This window comes from Geotrypetes seraphini, chromosome 3, assembly GCF_902459505.1.
Source record: "Geotrypetes seraphini chromosome 3, aGeoSer1.1, whole genome shotgun sequence".
Lineage (NCBI taxonomy): Eukaryota > Metazoa > Chordata > Amphibia > Gymnophiona > Dermophiidae > Geotrypetes > Geotrypetes seraphini.
This window is the reverse complement of record NC_047086.1, coordinates 311264370-311283853: the sequence shown is the minus strand read 5'-3', so window position 1 is coordinate 311283853 and position 19484 is coordinate 311264370. Positions and strand designations below refer to the sequence as shown.

The 19484-nt window shown below is 42.7% G+C and overlaps 1 protein-coding gene across 2 annotated transcripts in view; it reads left to right on the top strand.

Annotated features, from left to right (window-relative positions):
- Window positions 1-19484, top strand: part of LOC117358112 (serine palmitoyltransferase 3-like) — a 277511-nt gene that overhangs the window by 120735 nt on the left and 137292 nt on the right. The window lies entirely within an intron of this gene.

Below are 19484 nucleotides of genomic sequence, written 5' to 3'. Positions count from 1 at the left end.
TTTGGCACGATTTACCTTTTGTAAAGCCATGTTGCCTCGGATCCTGTAACCCATTAGATTCAAGGAAATACACTATCCTTTCTTTCAGCAACACTTCCATTATTTTTCCAACAACTGAAGTGAGGCTCACCTGCCTGTAGTTTCCTGCTTCATCCCTGTGACCACTTTTATGAATAGGGACCACATCCGCTCTCCTCCAATCCCCAGGAATCACTCCCGTCTCCAGAGATTTGTTGAACAAGTCTTTAATAGGACTCGCCAGAACCTCTCTGAGTTCCCTTAGTATCCTGGGATGGATCCCGTCTGGTCCCATCGCTTTGTCCACCTTCAGTTTTTCAAGTTGCTCATAAACACCCTCCTCCGTGAACGGCGCAGAATCTACTCCATTTTCTCGTGTAACTTTGCCAGACAATCTCGGTCCTTCTCCAGGATTTTCTTCTGTGAACACAGAACAGAAGTATTTGTTTAGCACATTTGCTTTCTCCTCATCACTCTCCACATATTTGTTCCCAGCATCTTTTAGCCTAGCAATTCCATTTTTTATCTTCCTCCTTTCACTAATATATCTGAAAAAATTTTTATCTCCCTTTTTTACATTTTTAGCCATTTGTTCTTCCGCCTGTGCCTTCGCCAAACGTATCTCTCTCTTGGCTTCTTTCAGTTTCACCCTGTAGTCCTTTCTGCTCTCCTCTTCTTGGTTTTTTTTATATTTCATGAACGCCAACTCTTTCGCCTTTATTTTCTCAGCCACTAGGTTGGAGAACCATATCGGCTTCCTTTTTCTCTTGTTTTTATTGATTTTCTTCACATAAAGGTCCGTAGCCATTTTTATCACTCCTTTCAGCTTAGACCACAGTCTTTCCACTTCTCTTATGTCCTCCCATCCTAACAGCTCTTCCTTCAGGTACTTTCCCATTGCATTAAAGTCCGTACGTTTGAAATCTAGGACTTTAAGTATCGTGCGGCCGCTCTCCACTTTAGCCGTTATATCAAACCAAACCGTTTGATGATCGCTACTACCCAGGTGAGCACCCACTCGAACATTAGAGATACTCTCTCCATTTGTGAGGACCAGATCCAATATCGCTTTTTCCCTTGTGGGTTCCGTCACCATTTGTCTGAGCAGAGCCTCTTGAAAGGCATCCACAATCTCCCTACTTCTTTCCGATTCCGCAGACGGAACATTCCAGTCCGCATCCGGCAGGTTGAAATCTCTCAACAGCAGAACCTCCTCTTTCCTTCCAAACTTTTGGATATCCACAATCAGATCCTTATCAATTTGCTGCGATTGAGTCGGAGGTCTGTAGACTACACCCACGTAGATAGAAGTTCCATCTTCTCTTTTCAGAGCAATCCATATCACTTCTTCCTCTCCCCAGGTCCCTTGCATTTCGGTCGCTTGCATAATTCCCCTATCTGTACAGTTTGGTTTTTTTGGGGTTTTTTTTTTAAATATACAGATACCGGTAATTCTCTATAGCTCTGGGATATGTGTACCAATATCAGTTCTATAGATTAGAAGATCAGTGTTTGTCTGGCAACAGTGAGCATTTTATACACTGCTGATGGAATTATCCCCAGATTCAAAGCTAGACTCTGTTGGGGTTTCAACTTTGAATATCCAGTTATTTTTAAGCTAGCTACCTCATAGCCACTTGAGTCGATATTCAGCAATTAAGCGCTCACGGATTAGCACATAAAGATAGGACACACCTGGCCACTTAAGGGCTGAATATCAGCACTTAAGTGGCCAAGTGCTGACTTCGCCCATAGACACCCTCCAGTATAGCCAGCTTTGAGTTAGGTGCTAACTGTGAATTTCAGTAGCACTTAGATGGTTAAGTGCCACTGGCTAGGCTCGACCAAGCGATTTAATCAATCAGCAGCCGGCTAAATCACTTTGGAATATTGGCTGGTAGATATGATACTCCTGAAGGAATTCTGCACAATGCACTTGGGACCAGATTCAGTAAATGTCATTCAAGTTTAGGTAAATAAATCAATGAAAATCACAAGAACTATACTACTTATTTGGGACAAGCTTTTCCTATGTATTTTGTTTGATTATATGATTTGAAATTTTTGAAATAGCTGTGTGTGAAACAAGGCTGCTATTGAGTCTGGCTGATGAATTTTTGTTTTTGTTTGCAGTTTTTCTACCCTTCTTTTGTTGGAACTGTCTTTTTTGCGGTGGATTAATTTGGTCCTAGTGTATTCCTATGTCTAAGATTTGGCTGCATTTATAAATGAACAATATTATGAACATTATGCATTGTGGTGTTTTTTGAGAGACCTATGATTGTGACTAGCCCCATGTAGCATAACTTGATTGTGCTGAATTATGTGGGTGCATTTATTCTGAGGTATCTCTCTCTCCACTTTTTTGGTGTTGCAGCTGTCTTATCATAGGGTCCATACTGTTTAAATATTGTTTTGAGTTTCTTACTCAAGTTTAGGTGCCAGGAAAAATCCATTCTAAGTACTATTACATAAAGGATACTCCAGGCTGAACACCCTTCATAAAATAGTGCTTAGTTTGAATTCCAATGCCCAACTTTGGGAGCAAGGGTTTACATTTGTAGAATCTCTCATGTGCAAAGTGGGCGTGTAATCCCGGTATTCTATAACATTGTATGTATGTATGTTTCATATGATACTTAAGAGAAAGAGACCTACTCTCAATTCTAGGAACTGTCTTGAACCTACAGACTTTCAAATTTGCACTGCTTAATTGATATTAGTTAGATACACCAAGAACTTCTAAAGATTTAATAAATAGCAGAGGATAGCTATCAGTTCATGGGAACATATTGACAAAAAGTCAGAGGTTAAATCTTTAGAAGTTCTTGGTGTATCTAACTAATATCAATTAAACAGTGCAAATTTGAAAGCCTGTAGGTTCAAGACAGTTCCTAGAATTGAGAGTAGGTCTCTTTCTCTTAAGTTTACATGTTGTGACCCTCTCTTGTAGAGTGGGGCTATTCATTACTTTGTTTTATATGATAATCATCTAGATATAGATGGTATATAAATAATAATAAATAATAATAAATAATAAATTGTACCCAAAATTTTGAAATGCCCCTGACCCTCCCATGGCTAAGCCTCCTTTGGGTTGCACTTAAAACAATTTAAGCAAGCAGTGTTATCCCAGGACAAGCAGGCAGCCTATTCTCAACTTGTGGGTGACGTCATCTACGGAGCTCAGATGCAGACAGCTTCGCAAGTAGACTTGCTTGAAGAACTTTAGAAAGTTTGTGACTGTCGCACCGCGTATGCACAAGTGCCTTCCCATCTGACGCAGGGCATGCATCTCCTGCAATCTTCCTAAGATGCATTTGAGCTTTCCTCGATGGTCACTGCTTTCTCAGTAGCCATGCAGCGGCTTGCCTGGCTTTGCATTGTTGACATGGACCCTAATCTTCAGGATCGCCTTGCCAACATTCCTTGTCAAGGCGATGACTTGTTTGATGACTCCATCGAGGAGGCCACTAAGAAGTTGTCTGAACATGAGAAGTCATTTGCTTCCATCATTCGTCCTAAGCCTAAGCCTAAGCCTTCCACCTCCTAAGGGTTTCAGGCCTCTACAATCTTACCAGCAGCGTTTCCCACAGAGGGCAACTCCTTATACCAGAGTGCCTCCTAAGAAACAGCCACAGCAACAACAACAGAGGCAGCAGAAACCTCAGACTCCTGCTGCTCCTAAGGCCTCTCAACCTTTTTGGCCATCTAGTACAGAGCATAACCTCCATCATTCTGCCTCTGTCCTCTCCCCTTCCCATTGGAGGTCGTCTCCATCATTTTTACCATCCCTGGAAGATGATTACATCAGACCTCTGGGTGCTGTCTATCCTCAAAGAAGGATACTCTCTTTGTTTCCTCCAGATTACACAGAGTATCCTTCCAATCCATCCCAGACAGCCCTTCTTCAGGAAGCTCAAGCTCTGCTTTATCCCAATGTCATCGAGGAAGTTTCCTTGGAACAGCAGAATAGGGGGATTACTCCCTTTACTTCCTGGTCCCGAAGAAGACAGGCGATTTGCGTCCCATCTTGGATCTCAGAGCACTCAACAAATTTTTCGTCAAAGATAAATTCCGCATGTTGTCTCTGGCATCCTTATATCCCCTTCTAGATCAGAACGATTGGTTATGTTCTCTAGATCTCAAGGAGGCATACACTCATATAACCATTCATCCAGCCTCTCAACAGTTCCTCAGATTTCAGGTGGGAAATCTGCATTTCCCAATACAGAGTGCTACCCTTCGGCCTGGCTTCCTCCCCAAGAGTGTTCACCAAGTGCCTGGTGGTGGTAGTAGCAGCTCTGCGGAGCCATGGTCTACAGGTGTTCCCGTATCTGGACGACTGACTCATCAAAGCTTTATCATTTCTGGGGGTTATTGTAGCGACCCAACGGACTATTTGGGCCCTTCAAAATTTGGGGATCGAGGTCAACTTCCCCAAGTGCCAGCTACAGCCCTCTCAAACATTGCAATTCATCGGAGCTGTCCTGGACACTATCCAACTCAGCATTCCTTATGCAACAACGTCAGGATGCTCTCTTTCGTCTCTGTCACAAAGTGTCTTCACAGCTGACAATTTCAGTAAGACACATGATGGTTCTCTTAGGTCACATGCCCTTTACAGTTCACGTGACTCCTTTTGCCAGCCTTCACCTCAGAATTCCTCAGTGGACCCTGGCATCTCAATGGGTGCAGGCTTGCGACCCACTCTCTAAACATATTACAGTAACTCCTTCGTTGAGACAGTCTCTCCACTGGTGGATGCTCTCTTCCATCTCTCCAGAGGTTTACTATTTCAACACCCCCTCATCAGATTGTCCTCACGACAGATTCCTCAACCTACGCTTGGGGAGCTCATCTCGATGGTCTCTGTACTCAAGGCCATTGGTCCAGCACGGATCATCTGTGTCACATCAATCTGTTGGAACTCAGAGCGAACTTCAATGCTTTTCAGCATCTTCTTCACAACCAGATAGTCCTCATTTTTACAGACAACCAAGTAGCCATGTATTACATCAACAAGCAGGGAGGAACAGGATCTCTCCCTCTTTGTCAGGAAGCTCAAAAGGTGTGGAACGGGGCAATTCATCACAACACCTTCCGGAAAGCAGTCTACATTCAAGGAGAGAAAAACTGTCTGGCGGACAAATTGAGTTATCTTCTGCGACCTCACGAATACCTTGCCTCTCCATCACATTTTTTCTCAGTGGGGGACTCCTCAGATCTCTGCTTCTCCCCACAACAACAAACTGCCTCAGTTCTGCTCCAGGATATACTCTCCTCTCCGCCTCGAGGCAGATGCTTTCCTTCTGGAATGGACGAATCAGTTTCTCTTTGCATTTCCTCTCATTCTCAAGACACTTGTCAAACTCAAACAAGAACATGCCACCATAATTCTGATAGCTTCTCGGTGGCCCAGGCAACCTTGGTACTCCCTTCTACTTCAACTCAGCAGCAGGGAGCCAATACTTCTACCAGTTTTTCCCTCTCTACTTACACAGAGTCAGGGGTCTCTGCTTCATTACAACGTGCAGTCTCTACACCTGACAGCTTGGTACCTCTCAACTTAACTACCACTCTACAGTTTTCTCAATCTGTACAGGACATTTTAGAGGCTTCTAGGAATCCTACCACTAGACTTATGCTACAATCAGAATTGGACTAGATTTTCTGCTTGGTGCACCATTCATCACAAGGAGCCTCAATCTACCTCCTTGTCTTCAGTTTTGAATTATCTGTTTATTTGTCTCAATCAGGCCTTAAATCCACATCTATTCGAGTCCATCTCAGTGCAATTGCTGCTTTCCATCAGCCTATTGAAGAGAAACCCCTTTCTACTCATCCAGTGGTTTCTAGATTTATGAAAGGAGTTTTCAATGTCAAACCACCTCTCAAACCGCCTCCGATGGTTTGGGATCTCATTGTTGTTCTTACTCAATTGATGAAGCCTCCTTTCGAACCAATGGATTTGGCTCATTTTAAATATCTCACTTGGAAAGTGGTTTTTCTCATTGCTCTCACGTCTGCTCGCAGGGTTAGCGAGCTACAAGGTTTAGTTGCAGACTCACCTTTCACAGTATTCCATCATGACATGGTGGTCCTCCGTACTCATCCTAAATTCTTACCTAAAGTGGTTTTAGAATTTCATCTACGTCAATCCATTGTACTTCAAGTGTTTTTTCCAAAGCCTTATTCTCATCCTGGAGAATCAGCTCTTCATACTCTGGACTGTAAACGTGCTTTGGATTTCTACTTGCAACGCACTCGACCACATAGATCTGCTCAACTTTTTGTCTCCTTCGGTCCAAACAAGTTGGGACATCTGATTTCCAAGCGCACCATCTCCAACTGTTTAGCTGCTTGCATCTCTTTCTGCTATGATCAGGCTGGACTGCATCTACAGAGGCGAATCACAGCCCACAAAGTCAGAGCCATGGCATCATCAGTGGCTTTCCTCAGAGCTACTCCTATTGAGGAAAGCTGCCACTTGGTCCTCGGTGCATACATTCACTTCACATTATTATCTGGATACTTTTTCCAGACGGGATGGCCATTTTGGTCAGGCAGCATTACAAAATGTATTCTCCTGAATTGCCAACTCTCCTTCATCCCAGTCTGGTTAGCTTGGAGGTCACCCACGTATTGAGAATAGGTTGCCTGCTTGTCCTGGGATAAAGCACAGTTACTTACCGTAACAGGTGTTATCCAGGGACAGCAGGCAACTATTTTCACAACCCACCCACCTCCCTTGGTTGGCTTCTCTGCTAACTATCTGAACTGAGGAGAAATGCACCCTGCGTCGGGCGGGAAGGCATTCGCGCATGCACGTTGCGGCAGTCGCAAACTTTCTAAAGTTGTTCAAGCAAGTCTGTTTACGAAGCTATCCGCATCCGAGCTCCGTGGATGACATCACCCACATGTTGAGAATAGCTGCCTGCTTTCCCTGGATAATACCTGTTACTTTAAGTAAATGTGCTTTATAGCAAGTGTAGTGGAACAGGAAAATATGAATTGCTTATTTACTCTTTTTTCCCAAACATACAAGGACTGGGGCACTCAGTGAAGCTACTAAGTAGTAAATTTAAAACAAATTGGAGAAAACATTTCTTCACTCAACATGTAATTAAACTCTAGAATTTGTTGCAAGAGAACGTGGTTAGAGTAGTTAATTTAGCAGGGTTTAAAAAAGGTTTGGCTAATTTCCTAAAAGATAAGTCCATAAGCCATTATTAAATTTGACTTGGAAAAATGTACTGCTTATTTCTGGGATATGCAGCACAAAATGTGTTTCATTATTTGGGGATCTTGCCAGGTACTTGTGACCTGGATTGGCCACGATTGAAAATGGGGTCCGTAATCGACCAACTTTGGGTGACAGAGTCCGTTAACCAACTTTGGGCGACCTATACAGTATAGTATCCAGGAATTATGCAGAATCCCATACACACAATGGCATCAGTGACTCTACTGCTACTATTAATTATTTATAGAGTGCTCCTAGACATACACAGTGCTGTACGGAGTCACAAAGGAGACAGTCCCTGTTCAAGTGAGCTTACAATCTAAATCAGGGGTCTCCAAAGTCCCTCCTTGAGGGCCGAATCCAGTCGGGTTTTCAGGATTTCCCCAATGAATATGCATTGAAAGCAGTGCATGCACTTAGATCTTATGCATATTCATTGGGGAAATCCTGAAAATCCGACTGGATTCGGCCCTCAAGGAGAGGGACTTTGGATACCCCTGATCTAAATAATCAAGACAGGCAAACAGGATGCTCTTCTTCCTCAGAGTTTGGATTTGCAAGAGGAAGAGAAGGTGAATGGCTGCACATCAGATCGCATCTTCCTCTGCTAGCCTAGACCCAAATGTTCATTTGAACCTCAGAGATGTTTTAAATCAAATATTTATTGTTAGAAATGGGCTATAATTAAATAATATCTATGTCCTGGTTTAAGGACAGAAGCAGTACTAAAAATTACCATTTAACAGTGATATTAAGCCACTAAGGGGGAAGTTATTAATTGTCAAATAACACTTCTTAAGTTATTAAAATGTTTTATTGATTTATCCCAGTTATTAGTAACTAGGTCTCATTGCATAAAATGGAATCTATGCTAAAACAGCACAAGTTGTAAAGCAACACATCTTGACAGTAGTCCACATTAATAAATTACTTAATGCAGTATACCTGTTTGATTTAAGTCTTTTGAATACTCAAGCATTTTTCCCTGTCTGTCTTGGGGGGCTCACAATCTATCTAATGTACCTGGGACAATGGGGAGATTAAGTGACTTACCTAGGGTCACAAGGAGCAGTGTGGATTTGAACCCACAACCCCAGGGTTCTGAGGCTGTAGCTTTAACCACTGTGCCACACTCACCCTTCAATAAATAAATAAATAAACAACATATAGTTCTCTCCAAGCTAAATGATCAATTAAAAGTGAACATGGTATATTAAGTGCAGTGCTGGTGCTTAAATTAAAAGGTGAATGGGCCAGCTTAATGTTAACCTAACAATCGCTTCCAAAAATGCAAAACTATACTAGCTTACTACTGAGAGAAATGAATCATTATATGAACTTGGTACCAGTTCACCCAGACTCTTATCAAAGTTAGTGGGTTCTTCCCAGCTTCCAGAACTTTACATATTTCTATCTTACCTCAGACTGCCAACAAATGCCAAAATAATGTTTCAGCTTATCATAGAATTAGATATGTATTTAAAGAAGAGATTAAGGCCCTCTTTTACTAAGATGTGCTAACCGATTAGCACGTGCTAATCGATTTAGTGCACGCTAACACGTGCATGTTAGTCTATGGACGCGTTAGCATTTAGCGCAAGCTAATCGGTTTGCGCATCTTAGTAAAAAAGAGAGTAAGAGGCTCATTCTCAAAGCGCACAGTCCTTCAAAGTTACATATGTTACTATGGAACTTTTTGAGTCTATGTGCTTTGAAAATGAGCCTCTAAATATATTTTCCAATAAGAGCTTAGTTTCATTTTGGGATTTTATTTATTTATTTATTAGACCATATAGTTTGCTCAGACTGGTAAGTATATTTGTGCCTTCTAATTTTGTCTTTGTTTGCCTTCTTTGCTATCAAGATGCTCTTCCTAACAGAGTTTTACATTTGCTCGTGTTCAGTTTCCATTTGCCATCTTTGTATCCATTTCCCTAAAGTGCTCGAATACCTTTGTGAATTAGTTATGCCATTTCATTGCATATCTTTAAACAGCACTATTATACAGGGTGCCCACAAAAACACTCCTTGATTTTAAATGGTTCTAAATCAAAACTTATTGGAATATGTTTATAAATAAGATGACGGCAAATAAAAGTCCCCAAAAGCATGGTTAACAAGATCTTACACAATCGCTTGCACTTTCACCTTTATAAGCTGCAGCTAGTGCAGAAGTTACAACCTTCAGACAATGCAATGCGACAAAATGACCAGGAGTTCTGCAAGTGGCCCCCGAGATCACTTTTTCCTTTGGGAGTACATACCTCCACTACCCGCAACTATGGATGATCTGCAGGAACTCATCACTGAAACCATAAATGCGATCATGCCGGATATGCTTCAGAGAGTCTGGTCTGAGCTCGATTATCGCATCGATGTTTACTGAGTAACAGGTGGGGCGCACATCAAATATATATAATCAACAGATACCATATGAAACTTTGAATTGATGAAACTGTAGCCTCAAAGGTGAAAGAATATTCCAATAAATTTTGATTTTGTAACCATTTAAAATCAAGGAGTGTTTTTGTGGGTACCCTGTATTAAGCTTAAAACTATTCAGCATAAGCACAAATACACAGCATATTGCTTTGGATTCCCCTAATGTTCACAGTTTACTTAAAATATCAGTGATTAGTTAAGACTCTCCAGAATGTTTCCATCAGCCAAAATGATATTTCTTGGCAGTGTTTCCTCTAAGCAGCTTTAAGCTGCACGGGAGTCCTCTTCTGGCATTCCTGCTGATGGGGGAGGTGCAATGTTATCACACTATCAGTCAGAAGGAAAGGCATATCTCTTGCAATCTGCCCGTTCCTTATGATTGAAAACACAACTGAAACACTTTTCCCCCACCAGCGGTGGACAACCCCTCCCCCCTACCATAGCTCAAGGCTGTATGGAGGGAAAATTGTTCATTGGGCAGCAGTGGCTCAGAGTGGATCTATTCCCATGGTTTGCAAGAAAATCTCATCATGACATCACCGAAATAAAGACTGCCCTTTCTCTGTGATGCACTGCTATATGATTGGATGTGAGATAGAGACTGCCCTTGAGTTTTGATGCATCCTGGGAATCCCCTCCCCCCACATCTATAAAGCATCAATACCATGCGGCCTTCGGTCTCTTTTTACTGGATCACAAAGGCTGGACACACTTTTCTCCCTCTGCAACCATGTACTTCTAAACATGTGCTGGGCCCTGCGGCCTTCTAAGACCTTTAATCTTAGAAAAATTTTGTCTATGTATTGCTTAATGATCTTACTGCTTCTATCGGCTTGATTGTAATTTTATACTTGCTCTAAAAAGAAAATAAATTTTCAGTTTGCTTGTAAATGTTCTGGGTCTTGGTCCTTGAATAGATATTCATATATATTTAATTATGGTTACAGAGCTGAGTGTTAATCAAGTGAGATAACTTTCCCCAAATTAATAGTTCTTTATAATACATATTTCTCTAAGCCAGAGAGGAATGTGTAATATTGGTTAAGTTCCATCCAGTCAATAATAATTTTATAACAGTTCTACACCATTCATGATTTTGTAGACCTCAGTCATCCCCCCTTAGCTGTCTCTTTTCTAAGCTGAAGAGCTCTAACCTCTTCAGCCTTTAATCATATGAAAGGGGTTCCATCCCCTTTATCATTTTGGTCACTCAGAACTTTTTACTACTACTACTACTACTTATCATTTCTGTAGTGCTGCCAGATATAGGGGAAGGAATAAAAGAGGAGAAACAAAACCACAAACTCAAATATACAGGATGTAGAGTGGAATTGTACTAATCAGAATAATGTTCACATAGGAAAATGTCCTTTAGCTCATCTGATGGTCCAAATAACTTTATTCATCCAGTAACTCAGTGACTCAATATGTACATGTTTTGGCCAAACAGGCCTGCCTCAGGAGTTTCTAGAGTCTTCAAAAAAATTTCAGATGATGTCATGGATAAATGTGTAGTCTCTCATGTAAACAATCTCAAAAACCATGCTGCCCGAGCAGCTGCCATTTTTTTGAAGACTAAAGCATTTACATGAGAGACTACACATTTATCCATTACATCATCTGACATTTTTTTGAAGACTCTAAAGACTCCTGAGGCAGGCCTATTTGGCCGAAACATGTACATGTTGAGTCATTGAGTTACTGGATGAATAAAGTTATTTGGACCATCAGATGAGCTAAAGGACATTTTTCTGTGTGGACATCATTCTGATTAGTAATTGCGGCTATTTTAGACAATCTGCGCCTACTGTTTAGTAAGGGCCTTAATGCCCTGGTTATGCAATTCGATATGAGTTCTGCCTTTGATCTAGTAGACCACGGGAAACTGCTGCAATGCCTAGACGCCATTGGTATCAGGGACGAGGTGCTGAATTGTTTCCTTGGCTTCCTTATGTCCCGCACTTATCAAGTACGTTTTAATTATGAACTTTCAGATACTTGGAGCAATCCATCCAATGTGCCACAAGGGTCTCTGCTATCTCCATTGCTCTTCAACGTCTACATGTCCTCACTAGGCACGCAGCTAACCCAGTTAGGGATAAAACTATTTAGTTATGCAGATGATTTTACGATCATCATCCCATTCGTTAATTCTATCTCTGAAACTATTCTTAAAGCTTCAGAAGCCATAAACGTAATGGAGCACTGGATGACAACCTTTAGGCTCAAACTTAATTCAGAAAAGACAACTTTCTTCGTTGCTTCGCCACATCCACTTGACACCAAATCACCACTATGTATCAATAGTCTTAATTACCCTATCCAACCTACCATAAAGATACTAGGTGTAACTTTGGATCAGTGCCTAACCATGAGAGACCAGGTGGACTCCTTGATCAGAAAGGGATTTTTCACTCTCTGGAAACTCAGATTCATTAAAGCTTATTTCGATACAACGGCATTCAGAATCCTAGTCCAATCCCTCGTACTGAGTCTACTTGACTACTGTAACATCGCCTATTTAGCAATTTCCCAAAAGAACATGCAGCGTTTACAATTGATGCAAAATGCAGCGGTCAAACTGATCTTTGGGCTGAGGAAGTTTGACCACGTGACACCCTACTACCGGCAGCTGCATTGACTGCCAATGGAGGCGCGTGTAAAGTTTAAATTTGCCTGCTTCTGCTTCAAAGCACTACACGGACTTGCCTCTAAATATATAACTGACCTTTTCGTCTTCTCAGCCAACAGACACAAGAGAAGCTCACATTCCAACTTCGTTTCCCCCCCAGTGAGAGGTTGTAAACTGAAAAAACACCATGAACATCTTCTCTCGCACCAAGCAGCATCATGGGGTAAAGACCTAGAACAATTGCTTTTGCCCACTACTTATGAGGAATTTAGGAAACGTCTGAAAACACACCTGTTCCTAAAGTATCTAGACAACTGATCCTCTCTTCTCTCTCCCCTCTATAGCGATTAACTTGTTCTATTGATCACTCTCTCCTCAAAAATGGATTTCCTGTCCTATTAACCCTCTTTCTTCCTCCCCTCTTAAAGTCAATCAATTTGTACCTTTGCTTAATCTTTGTAAACCGCATAGATCTTCACGGTATTGCGGTATATAAGCTGTTATTATTATTATTATTAGTAGTAGTATAATTCCACTCTATATCCTATGCTGCCAGATATACGCAGCACTGTACATTAAACATGTAAGAGATGATCCCTTCTCAATAGAGCTTACAGTAATCAAAACAGACAAATAGGGTTTAGGGAATTTCTCACAAAGGGAATGATAAAATAGACATGGATACTTTACAAGTGAGTAAGAGTTAGGAATTAAAAGCAGCCTTGAAAAAATAGGCTTTTAGTCTAGGTTTGAATACTGCCAGAGACTGAGCTTGATGTACTGACTCATGCAGTCTGTTCCAAGCATACAGTGAAGCAAGACAGAAGGGACTGAGAGCTGGATTCTCTAAGTTCCGACACCATGGGAAAAAAATACTGTGGTGAGAGTGATTTTTGTTTTACGGGCGATTGTCAGCACGATAGCATGCAAATTATATGTATGCTGTATGTGCAGAAAATCGCCGGTAAAGGGGGAGGAGGAGCTATGCTCGGAAAAAAAATCATTAGCTTAGCTTCTCCTCCTGCCTGTCAAAAATAAAAAAGCACCCCCTGCTCTCCCTGTCTGAACCGGCAAGCAGGGAGAACAGAGGCTGTTTTTTGTAATGGACACAGCTGTTATGCATGCACAACACACACAAGAGCTGCGCCTATAAAAAAAAAAATCCCTCCCATACACACACATACACACATGACAACAGGGTACTTTTTTGTGATTGGCAGGAGAAATGCCAACTCCCTCTTGCCACAGGGTTGGGGGGACATCCCCGATGGTAAGCTCCAACCCCCTGACAGCCCCCCACTACACAAACCTGGTGGTATAGTGAGCTGTCTCCCCCAACTACCATTTTTGTGGATTGGAACCACATCCTCCCTTCTCCAGTCCTCTGGTACCACTTCCAATTCTAGAGAAGAACTGAAAAGGTCAGCCAGTGGAGTTTCCAGAATTTCCCTAAGTTCTTTCAGTATCCTTGGATGTACCCCAACCAGCCCTATTGCTTTGTCCGCCTTTAGTTTAGCTAGCTTCTCAAGAATACAATTCTCTGAAAATTGATCAGGGTCTACCACATCTCCATCCCTACTTGCAGTTGTCTTGTTTCTTATTAATTCATCTAAATTGATAGGCAACTACCAGGTGCCAGGCTGCGTTATATAACTTTTGAAAACTAGCAGGAGGAGCCAAGGTAAAAGGACAACTGAGTGCAGTAGAATCTTGGTTAACTGGCACTCTCATCCAACCAGCAAAAAAATTGCTGGGGGGAAGGGAAGTCTCCCAAAGCAGCAGCAGTACTGAGCCGGAAACCCCACTCCCTCCCTCAAGTTCCGAAGCACTAGAAGCTGCAGCAATCCTGAGCCACGAACCTCACCTCCCTCCTGACCCGAAGCACCAATGCAGCAACAGTCCTGAGCTGCAAATACCCCTCCCTCCCTCATGCACCTAAGCCCTGAAGAAGCTGAGATGCGAACCCCCTTCCTTCCTGCCCTAAAACACCAGCATGACAGTGGGCCTGAGTCACAAAGACCCTCTCCCTCCCTCAAGCCCGAAGCTGCAGAAACAGGCTGCAGTCCAGAACTGCGAAGCCCTTCACTTGCTCACTCCTTCCCTCCCTTCCTTACTCAAAACAGCAACCAGTCATCAGGAGGCAGTGCTCAAAAGAGGATGTCTGCAGCCAGCCCTGGCAGGGCCTTTCCTCTGACACATCACTTCTGACATGTCAAGGGAAAGGCCCTGCCGAGGTTGGCCATGAGCAGAGGTTGGCCATGGCAGTTTTGAGTGCTGCCTCCTGTTGACTGGCTGCCAATTTGGTTAAGGCAGGGAGGGAGCTTCGGGGCTTGAAGGGAGCTTTGCGGCTCAGGACTACTGCTGCGCTGATGCTTTAGAGTGGGAGGGAGGTGGGGAACTGAGATCTGTATTAGACAAGGTTTTTAACAAACTTTAAATTAACCATAAAAACAGTTATATAACTTTATATAAAAACAGTTATATAACTTGGCATCTGCCAATCCCCATGGGTTCCGGATAAGTGATATTCTACTGGATAATGGGTTTATTAAAGTCATGCTATTTTGCTTGCTCCTGATAAGTAGTATTGGCCATTTAGCCAATGCATTTTGGAGTTTTTTGCATGAGAATAGCATGGATTGGGCCTCTTCTGACTCCTGCTGCAGTTTCCAGAGGTGTTTAGAACAAGCCAGATCTGTGGTCACTCTCATTTGGATTTGCCTTTCATTGTTCATCAGTGAGGTCCAGGAATCTGATCCTGGGCCTGTCCACTCTCTGCACCTGGCCTCGGCCTCTCCCTCTCCTCTGTCACCACCACCCCTAATAGGCGATCAACAAGTCCATGAAGAGCTCAACCATCTCTCTCCACATGTGGAAGTGGAGACAGGAGTGGTGCTACACATAGTAATGTCAAGTCGCAGTGTGAATAGCAAGATAGCATTGTGAAACATCTGCCATGTACCCTACCATTCAACCCTCCTCCCCTCTCACTTCATACTCCTTGTCTCCACTGGCAAACTTTGAAACAGAGGATTCTCTTGGAGGCCTCTCATAGAACAGCTCCCCCTTCACATTGCTTCCAAGCCCCTTCTCTCCCCCTCCCCGCTACCCATGGGTCCAGCAATTTTGCTTTACTTCTCTTAATCCCTCATGGTGTTGTAACATTTACATCAGTCGCCAGCAGCAGCATGACACGCTGCCTTTGAAGAGATTCTGGGTCTTCCCACTGCCACATCCTGCCTCCTCTGATTCAATTTCCTGTGGATGGGATATTGCAAAGGGGAGACCAGGGCTGTTCGAAAACAGTCCCTCATGCTGCTCCTGCCCTATGTAAAATTTATAACATAGCAGGAGAGTGAGAGAGGTAAGGATGCAAGGGGAAGGGGGAAGCCATAACATGTAAACTGGGTGAGCTCAGAGGCTGGGTATTTCGTCACCCTGGGCCAGGTTACACCAGGGATATGTAGGGTCCCCAGCTGCTGCTTTGGTATGTGAACCCATTAGAGTTCAGCACTAGGTTGCATATTTTGTGTTACCAGAGGAATCCATTAGCACTGTTTATAGAATAGCATAGAATGTAGTCCCAAGATCGGCGAACAACATTTAGAATTGAGGTTTTACACTAGAAACATAGAAACATGATGGCAGATAAAGGCCAAATGACCCATCTAGTTTGTCCATCCGCAGTAAGGGTCATATATTTCTCTCTCTTAGAGATCCCATGTGCCTATCCCAGGCCCTCTTGAATTTAGACACAGTTTCTGTCTCCACCATCTCTTCTGGGAGACTGTTCCATGCATCTACAACCCTTTCTGTAAAAAAGTATTTCCTTAGATTACTCCTGAACTTATCACCTCTTAACTTCATCCTATGCCCTCTCATTGCAGAGTTTCCTTTCAAATGAAAAAAACTCAACTCATGTGCATTTACATTATATAGGTATTTAAACGTCTCTCAAGAACACTATCGTAGTGACAATTTTTTGAATTTTTGATTTAAATGTCTCTTATCATATCTCCCCTCTCCCGCCTTTCTTCCAAAGTATACAGAGCTATACAGACTAGTTTTTCTTCACACATAATTTTGGCACTGATCTTCCAAATTAGTTAATATCCCTGGTCTACCCACAGTTTTTTTCAGGCCATGCCCCCCTTTAGAATTGCACGCTCTAGAGTTTCCGCTTATATCTTTAGAAGAATGCGTAAATGCCAATTAATGGTAATTAAGAACATAAGAATAGCCTTACTTGGTCAAACCAATGGTCCATCTAGCCCAGTATCCAATCTTCATGGTGGTCAATCCAGGTCACAAGTACCTGGCAAAAAAACCAAATAGTAGCAACTTTCCAATAATAGTTGGCACCCGGTTATTGGTGTTGATTGTTTTTTCATTTAATTAATACATGCACATCTTTGAGCGCCATATATAGAATCTGGAGAGTGGGTAAAATTACAGAAGGGTCTGCAGAAGTTTGGAGATGTACAGGGCTTCCACTTACATGTATAAGTTACAGATACTGTATTAATGTGACTCCAGTTAGCCAGGGCTCTGGTTGTTACAGTTTAAGGCCACAAAAGGAGGAGATAAAACTAAAGTAATTCCACAATATTGTGCTGGTTAGGCCTTTTTATGCTGTGACGGTTAGGTTTTATTCCTCACAAGACTTTGCAGTTTTTACAGTGCTCTGTTTTCATTGTAAGACATGTGTTGAATTGACATGGACTCCTCCTGATGAAGACCTACCAAAACACAGCCTGTGTTGAGTCCTCTGTCCGCATTGCCACAATAAGAGTTTATATCCCACTCGTCTAACTGGTGCTTCCCACTACATCATATTACCTTGGTACAATGTAAGGCCCACTAATACTGGTTTATACCGTAATATGCTTTAATGGAATCTGGTTGCTCAGATGTCATTTATAAAATAGGTTCTCACCATGCGGCCTTGGGTGCTTAAATGGAGCCACCCAGTAATAGATTTGCACCCTGAAGATTGTTTGCAGTTCTTTGAAGGACCAGTTGAATCTGGGAGAGGGCCTGAAATCTGCAGTGGCCACGGACATCCTTGTTTAATCAAAGGTCTGTGACCTTGAAACTTGGGTTGCTGTTTCAATTAATTGAAAATACAAATTCTTTATTCCTGATATGCAAATAATGACGACTTTGTGTAGGAAGTGTTGTTGGTTTATGACATTCTTCAGTAGCTATTGTATTTGAAACATTATCAGCCTTCTCATTTCTTCTGGTGTCTCTAGATCTCCACAGACAGAGTCCCTTCCAACTCCTAGTTTGTTTCTGATGAGATCCTCAGAAGAGCTGTTTTCTTTGATGTAATAATACAGCCAAATGTCTTACCAAATGCTCTGATGACCTTTTTGGAAGACCTGCCTCTCATGTTATATACTATAACACAATGGCGTAGTAAAGGGGGGGACGGGGGGTCCACCCCGGTTACGGTCTTCCTAAGAGTATGGCACCCCTCCTCTCCTGCCCCCGTGCCTCTCCTTGCAGCTGTGTGACCCTTGCCTTCCCCGTAATTTTTTTACTTCTCCGGTGCAAGGCTGCCCGCGTTGGCTTCGACGCTCTCTCTGACATCACTTACGGGACCTTTGCCTCAGAAGTGACATCAAAAGACGAGCCGACACCTACGTGGGCATGCTGCTCATGCTGGAGAAGTTGAAAGGGAAGGAGGCGCGTGGCACAAAGAGGGCAGGGAAGAGGTGCCACTCGCCCTTACTATGTCACTGCTATAACATCACAGCTCATGCGTGCCAAAATCTGAAATCCTTAAATACAGTTGAGGTCCTAAAAGAGAAGTCCATAGGCCATTATTGAGATGGTTTGGGGAAATCCACTGCTTATTCCTAGGATAAGCAACATAAAATCTGTTTTACTACTTGCTAGGTACCTGGGACCTGGGTTGGTCACAGTTAGAAACAGGATACTGGACTTGATGGACTTTCTGTCTGTCCCAATATGTTGATTTTTACAGTATGTTGTTGTTTTGTAAGGTTTGGGTTGATAATTTGACAGTTTGAGGATGGGATTGAAATTTTGGGGAACATTTTCTTAATTTTTTGATTGTAACTTGATATTTTTGTATTATGTAACTCTGCAGCAACATACCGGAACCCATAAGGCTCTATGCTGGAAACGAAGACGGGAAACTGACAGGGCTGACAGTCAATCTGGAAGAGGTATACAGACAGATTGATAGGCTAAAGAGCGACAAATCCCCGGGACCGGATGGCATCCATCCGAGGGTCATCAAGGAACTGAAAGGTACTATAGCTGAATTGCTTCAACTAATAGCCAATCTCTCAATCAAATCGAGGAAGATTCCAGAAGACTGGAAGGTGGCAAATGATACGCCAATCTTCAAAAAGGGTTCGAGGGGAGATCCGGGAAACTACAGACCGGTGAGTTTGACCTCAGTACCGGGAAAGATAGTAGATACGCTGATAAAGGACCGCATTATTGATCATCTTGATGGACACTGTCTGATGAGGACCAGCCAGCATGGCTTCAGCAAAGGCAGATCTTGTCTGACAAACTTGCTGCACTTCTTCGAGGGGGTAAACAGAGGGATAGACAAGGGCGATCCAGTCAACATTGTTTATCTGGATTTTCAGAAGGCGTTCGACAAGGTTCCACATGAACGACTACTTCGGTTGACTGCGAGTCATGGAATCGAGGGTGAAATATTCACGTGGATCAAAAACTGGCTGGAGCATAGGAAACAGAGTGGGGATAAATGGACAATACTCGGACTGGAAGAGCATCACCAGTGGGGTGCCGCAGGGCTCGGTGCTTGGACCTGTGCTCTTCAACATCTTTATAAATGGTCTGGAAATTGGTACGACGAACGAGGTGATTAAATTAGAGTAGTGAAGATACAGGAGGATTGCGATGATCTGCAACGTGACATAAACATGCTTGAGAAATGGGCTGCGACATGGCAAATGAGGTTCAACATGGATAAATGTAAGGTGATGCATGTCGGTAACAAAAATCTCATGCACGAATACAGGATGTCCGGGGCTGTACTTGGAGAGACCTCCCAGGAAAGAGACTTGGGAGTTCTGATCAACATGTCAATGAAGCCGTCTATGCAATGTGCGGTGGCAGCAAAAAGGGTGAACAGAA